This window comes from Phragmites australis, chromosome 12 (genome assembly GCF_958298935.1).
Source record: "Phragmites australis chromosome 12, lpPhrAust1.1, whole genome shotgun sequence".
Lineage (NCBI taxonomy): Eukaryota > Viridiplantae > Streptophyta > Magnoliopsida > Poales > Poaceae > Phragmites > Phragmites australis.
Window position 1 is genome coordinate 2,299,732 of NC_084932.1, and position 6,000 is coordinate 2,305,731.

Sequence of the window (6,000 nt, forward strand, 5' to 3'; positions counted from 1 at the left end):
CCAGCGCAACTTTGATTTTGCCCCGGCTGAAAGTACCAAAGTCCTGTTGAGCAGTAGCCATTCTCCATAGCGGACCGCCATGGAGCCCAAGCAGCGGCCCAGGGTCGCCAGCCCTGGCTCCGGCTCTTTCTTTTTTGAGTAGGGCTCCGGCCTCTGTTGGAAGGTAGTTTATTTCCTAATGACATATACAAGTAAAAATCCAATGGCCATTTATTTCCTAATGACACGGCTTAATGATGGAGCTCCGTTTGCTGTCAAGATTAAAGGATAGATATATTCTCCCTCTTAGTGTGGGCCCTTGTCAATTTACCGTCAAGCTCCGTCAATACTAAGTTGCACAATAAAGTGTTTAGAGCATGGGCTTACATAAAAACCGGTTTATTTATATTTTATACCACATTCCACATCGAATAGGATAGGTGCTTATAGGGAAAAAATGTACTTAAGTCTGCTTCAGGTGCTTAAAGTGTCGTAAGAGCATCTCTAACTGATTATCTAAATCTCACTCCCTATATCTTCATATAGAGAGCCTCTCTAAAAGATTCCCTCTCTATTTCTTTCCGTGCTCCAACCGACTTTCTAAATCTTACTCTCTAAATTTCACTCATCTATATTTCATTAGTATCGTATAAATAAATTAGTTCATCATATAAGAAAAATATTAGTGAATTTTCTCAAATTTTTGGAAATTTATTTGAGACCCTAAAAATTATTAGAAGTTATAAAAGTAGTCTTTTTTGAGAATTTAAAAAGAACACATGCAATGATGAATATGAAAGATATACAATGAAATGTGCTGCATGATGCATATCAGTAGTGGATCCATCCTAACATCAAGCTAAAGGTATAAAACATACAAAGAAACAATAAAAGTTTACGATCTAAACATCATCAGAAAGTAACAGGAGTCCGAAGTCTTCAGACAAATCTCCGGACTCTTTGGATATTTCCGGAGTCTCCGTATAATTCTCTGGACTCCCCGGATTTTTTTTAAGTCTCCGCATAATTCTTCGGACTCTTTGGATTTTTCTGGAGTCTCCGCACAATTATTCATACTCTCCGGATTTTTTCGGAGTCTCTAGAGTTCTGCAGAATAATTGTTCGCAATGATTCATCAATCGAATTGACCTGCATGTTGAAATCTAAATCACATAATCATGCAATGGCACTAATGAATTGGTTCTAAATATAATACACTCACTCTACACCCTCAATTTACTAGCTATCTCATACAAACCTTCTTTCCATCTCTAATGCCTCAAGAACACGATATTATTTTGCTAATCTTCCATTGTTGTCCACAAATTCAACCAAAACCGAGCTAAAACTTACGATGCTATAAAGGAAACCTTATGGTACTTACCCAAAGTCCCTTTCCCAAGTTTGTGACCTTTGGTGAAGGAGAAATCGAAGGAAAAGCTCGGCGGAGAGGATGACTCAGCTGCTGAAATTTCAGAGAAAGGGAGGTGACGAATTTAAATTGAAAAACCTCCAAACCTTCATGCATGTGAGCAAGAATTAGATGGATGGAGAGCTAGAGAGATGGGGGAATGTCATAGTGACATGTAAAACCTCGTTTCTTGCTCATTGGGTGAGATTTTGGGAAAAGAAAGGAGGGAGTGCTTGAAGGAGAAGAGAGTGATTGCTGCCTTTGCTCTGTCCAGCTGAGAGAGAGAGAGAGAGAGAGAGAGAGAGAGAGAGAGAGAGAGAGAGAGAGAGAGAGAGAGAGAGAGAGAGAGAGAGAGAGGTGGGAGAGAGGAGGGGGTGAGGCTGCAGCTGAGAGAGAGGGAGGGGGTGTGGACCAGTTCAAGGTGGGCCCCACTTGTAAGAGAGACAAGCTTAAAACTGCTACTAAACTTTTATAATGGCTGGTACAACGATTAACTTCTAAGCGAGACTTAAACTAACGAAAAGTCTAACGTTTGTTATTTTCAAAATACCTAACAAAAATCAAAACATCAATTGAGATAGCGAGCAATCCAAAATGCTTAACAATAAACATGGTGATTATGATGCTTAATGATATGATTAAGGAATTAGGACGTGACACCCACAAGTCGGTTCACTTCTGTGAGGATCTGTGTGACCAGTTTGTCGCCAACTTCCAGAGGACCTATGCTCGACCTGGATTCGAGGACGACCTGTACCAAGTTAGGCAACGACAAGGTGAGTCGTTGCAAGACTTCATCCGACGTTTCACCGAGCACCGAAACACTATTCCAAGGATCACGAGTAAATTCATGGTCATAGCATTCAAGAGAGGGGTTAGAGACTAAAAGATGACCGAGAAGCTAGCCACCAAGAAAATCCGAAGCACTATCGAGCTCTTCGATCGCGCAGACAAGTGCGCATAGGCCGCCGAGGTCTGAGAGCGTCAGATTGATGCCAGGTTGAGCAGACCTCTGACCAGCTCGCCTCCTCCAAAGGGGTCAGCCGGAAGGAGAAAAAGAAGAACAAACAAAAAAAGGGACAGTCCGATGTCATGGCGGTCGAGCAGACCGGCCAACCGTGCTGGCGCTTCGAGAAAAGGGAGGGGAAGAAGGGTCGTGGCTACTGTCCGATCCACCGCACAGATACCCATGACCTAACCGAGTGTAAGATTGTGTGGGGTATCATTGATAAGGAGCTTGAAGAGCGTAAATCCAGGCACGCCGAAGATGGTGAGGATAGGGCCAACTCTGACCAGTCGGCACTAAGGTACCAGCATGTTGATCATATGGTCCACCACATTTTTGAGGGCACCGTGACATATTTCTCGAACAGAGAATACAAGTTGGTGGTCCGAGAAGTGTGAGTGCCCACATCGGGCCCAAGTCCACGTCTAAAGTGGTCGGAGTTACCTCTTACCTTCAATCGAGCTGACCACCCCATGAGTCTCAAGCGACCTGATCGCTACCCTATTGTGATCGAACCCACCATTCAGAACATCTGATTGGGTCATGTACTGATCGAGACCTAGTCAATCCCTCGATAACGTATCTACTCTAACCAACTAGAATATGCCATATCGGTAGAAATAAAGTTCATTGAGAATAGGATGGCTCTGTCAAGTTTTTTTTTATTCAATATCTAGGAGAATATTCTCAAAGATGATTATCCTATTCATATCCACGTTTAAACCAAATACTTCGAAAACTAAATATCCCTATCCTATATAGAGATATCCTGAACCATACACATCCTTAATTAACCTGAGCAAAGCACAGCAGAGAGGCGGAGAGGGTAACAGGTGGCCTTCAAAATACAGACAGGCTGCACCGGGCGCGGCGCAGTGAGTATGTATGTCCACTAGACATTATGGTGCACTTGTAAGCTTTGCAGATGCATGCAAGCCCGGCCTGGCTGCGATGATGACGAAGACCAAAGTGACGTCCAAGGAGACCCCTATCCCCGTATCTGTTCTTGTTGTGTGCAGAAGGATCTTCTTCGTTGCTCCATCATGCATAGGCATCAGATATGATCATCGGTATCCAAATCTGCAACAATGCACCGAGACTGAACATATGTTGTTCGCTGACTGACTCCCTCATCCTAATGAAAGCTGACGCAAACAATACCAACCATTAGCAAGAGATTCTGGATCTGTATGAGGATTGTTAGGAACAGATTATAAGCAGAGAAATGTTGCCATCCATGTTTAGCAAGAACACCACAGAAGGAGCCAAACAAGCTTGTATGAGCTCTCTGAATTTCAGCACATAAGCTAAAAATGAGAAGTACCTTGCTGTATGGCACTTTAAGGACTAAGATGGCCGTGTGGACTTTACCTTGCTCGGTACAACTTTAAAACACGACTTAGTTGTGAGCTTTTTGCATAGGTCCTGATGCGGTTCGAGTCGTAGAAGTTAATTCTATCACATGCATGTCGGAAAGTAAGGCTCGAATCAACCTATGGACGAATAGTATGAATTCCAAAAGGCTTAGAATGTTTGTGCCTTGCTTGAGATACCTTAACCATTTATGTGAGCATTCCATTGCCACCACCAGACCACAAAAACAAAAGCATCTAGAAAGCGTAAACCCCGCAAGTAAATGTGTCTTCTTTCTGCGTCGATTCCATTGTGCTGCTGCACATACGTCTTCAGCACTGATAGGCTGCCCAACTGGTGGTCTTTCTATAACATATCTACTCTACACCTTGGTTTTGCAGAGGCATAGAGTTGGATATATGTACGTTCGAGAACAGTGGCTGATTTTTCAGATGGCCATCTGTGAGTGATAGTCTGTTAATATTTTTATTCGCATTTGATTCGAGAGATATTTGAGCCAAGTTTCAATATATGGGGTGCATGCTGATCAGTTTTTATACAAAAAGAGGGACACTGTTGATGTGAAATCCACTCCGAACTAATTCCTTTCTTATATGTCAAACAAACGTACCTTTTGTGGGCCCCACGCGTGTAACATCCTGTGTTAAATTCTGGCTCAAGGAACCTACTCCTTTCGCATGGTCACATATCCCCTATTCCCCTCCCCACATATTTCTGTGTCATCGTTAATACATTTTGCTCTCAGAGCTGTGGCAATTCTTTAACAGGTGGACCTGGCTCGAGACTTCGTGTTAAAATCATAAAGAACCCGTCTATAATTTTTATTTATCAGTGATTATTACCGGTGGTCATTCGTTATCCATTGGCTTAGGTGCTGTTCAGAACACAACAAAGGGGAACAGACATGTGCTATTGGAGGAACGGTACAAGGGCCCCCCAACGCCCCCGGCACCACCACGAAGGGCTAAGGAAATCTAAGCTCCAAACCCGAGGACTGTGGAAGACAAACCCGAAAGCGCGAAACAGAGGATCTTGACCCCCTACCTTCCTGGGGCCTTCGAAGGATCATCAGAGCCCTCTCCACACCATTACTAGAGCAGAGGGAGCGGCCCCTGGAGAGATCCGGCCCCTGCCATTGTGGGGGAAGGACCCTCAAAGGCCAGGGGGTGCGCTACAGAGGGTGTGCAACCATCTCCCCACCCGGTGGCCCTCAGGCGAGGCGGCCCCACGGAGCGTCTTCCACCTACTATGAAGTGATCGCCAAACCGCCGAAGTGGTTGGAGGCTTGAACCGTTGCCTCAGACGGGACGGGCACGATTGCTGATGACAGCAAGGGCACTGTAGCGGTCACCACTACAGTTGAGTGACATTAGCAGGATAGTTGAAGGTTGATATGGGCTAAGGCCCGAATGTATATCACAGACCTATATCCCTATCCACCTTGTAGGGTATTTTTTACATGGATCCCCTGCATGGCCATATAAATATAGATCTGTGGCCACCGGCGCTAGGGATCCCAAGATTTTTCCGCAACTCATATATTCTCCGTCTCCACTTATTCTCTAAGCTTGAGTTATCCTCAGTGGTTTAGTTGTCGCTGCATTGGAAAGAATTTCTCTTCCATCGACAGGTGTTGTACTTGGAGGACGGGTGGGGACATGAAATACACGCTTGCAACACCGGCCCGCGAAGTAGCGCTCCAATGCACATCTCCCATATTTCAAGTCTACTCCAGTACAATGAGGTTAGTTTCTTAAAAAAAAAACCCTACTAGATCATGTTTCTTTCTAGTGAATTCTGAATAATACTTGAAATTCCTTCTCTATGGAACAATCTTCTTAAACAGCTTCCAACTTTCAACTAAAAAGTTGTGGAACTTTCAACTCGAAATAACTATATTTCTACATAAAATTATGAAACATTCTACTTTAAATTACTTGAACGTTCTCCAATAAAAATACATAACCTTTTAGTTGAAACTATTGAACTTAGTGGCCGTTTGGTAGAGCTCTGATTCTGTGATGAGAGTGATTCTGTGGTGGAAGTAGAGTGGGAGTGATTCTGTGGTGAAAGTGATTCTGTTTGTAAAATCGTTTGGTATGCTAGTGGTGGAAGTGATTCTTGAGAGAATATTGTGTTAAAATCGAGGAGAATTAGTCGAAAATCAGGTGAAAGTTAGTTTTTTCAGCTCCCACCTCGCTATACAAAACGGGAAGTGATTCCCGCGCGA